At 34.9% G+C, this 1,354-nt stretch overlaps 1 non-coding gene across 1 annotated transcript; it reads left to right on the forward strand.

Moving 5' to 3' along the window:
- Nucleotides 1-1,282: 1,282 nt before the first annotated feature.
- Trnae-cuc (transfer RNA glutamic acid (anticodon CUC)) lies at nucleotides 1,283-1,354 on the forward strand. Its single transcript has one exon. It is a non-coding gene; the product is annotated as a tRNA-Glu (tRNA).

Genomic DNA, 1,354 nt, shown 5'->3' on the forward strand with positions numbered 1-1,354 from the left:
GGCAAACTTAAGCCGGTCTCCCACTTGCTACGCACACCAAGTGTTACTGAAACGAATTTAGCTTTACCATCCAATTGGCTTCGAAATTTAATGGCGCTCGTAATATCAATGCGAAGTATTCCAATACAACCAGTATTGAATACTTCGCATTGCAGCATTTTTCTAGAAGCTAGTGTTCTCATAACGAGTAGATATGATGACAAATTATGCATTTCAAGTGATTAGTTAAAATGGCGTTCCTAGTTAAATTTTGAGAAATCTGACTTAGAAAAAATAGGAGATTTAGTTTGAAAACATCACAAGCACCCACGCTACCGATGGGCTTGCCCATTGGTAATTCATTCGTCTAGCTTAAGAGCGATAAAATTGCTAATATTTGACTTGATTTTGGAATCAAGATTAAATTAAAAATAAAATATTATATGTAAATATAACTACATAATAATTGATACCCATACTTGAACAGCTGCATTTTTATGTGGTATTTATATGCAATATAAATTTCTCTTTGTTATTTGTGACCTCTTCACCAGTGTTTCCAACGCGTCTACGCTGTCGTCGGTTTCGCGTCGAACTTTTTTGAAATTGCATCTCGTACAGTTTTAGGCGATGGTCCAACGTAAAGTACCGTCTAGTCTTGCAGAGCACACGAAGTTTTTTTGATGCCAATATGGCTTTACCTTCCAATTGACCGCGGAACTGAACGAGGTTTGAAACATCAAATGGTGACGTAATGAATGGTTAATACGTTTAACAGCTCCAATATCGCTACCATGAGGTAAGAAATCTGACGGAAAACATGAAACTGTATTGTATTTATAATTTATATATGTATATACTGCTTGTCAGCAACCAAATTTGGCAAAGCTGAAGTTGCCAACCAGAAGACGTTCAGAAATTTAACTATCCATGTTCTGGCTCTAGCTTTTGGCTTCGGTATTCAAGTGGCTCTATAATACCACTTTTTATTTTCATTACAACCAAAATACATTTTTTTTCGAGATAGGTCTAGGCCTTGAGGGTAGATAATTTACAGATTTTTTTTTAATTTCAGACTCTTGTTTGTCGGTATATTTAGACACAATCCCATAATCTATTATTTTTTTATTATTGCTGGATTATCGGATTTATCGGATCACTAGTATTATAAAAATTACCTTTTACAATTGATTAATAAAAATGTATATCAATAATAAAACGAACGTATTTGATGAATATAGTGTTTTTTTTTAATGAATTCGTTTGTAAGATTTCGATTCATAAATTAGCAATGTCTAACGTATCCGGTATGGTCTATTGGCTAGGATACCTGGCTCTCACCCAGGAGGCTCGGGTTCGATTCCCGGTACCGGAA

The sequence above is a fragment of the Vanessa tameamea genome, chromosome 23 (genome assembly GCF_037043105.1).
Source record: "Vanessa tameamea isolate UH-Manoa-2023 chromosome 23, ilVanTame1 primary haplotype, whole genome shotgun sequence".
In the NCBI taxonomy this organism is placed as follows: Eukaryota; Metazoa; Arthropoda; class Insecta; order Lepidoptera; family Nymphalidae; genus Vanessa; species Vanessa tameamea.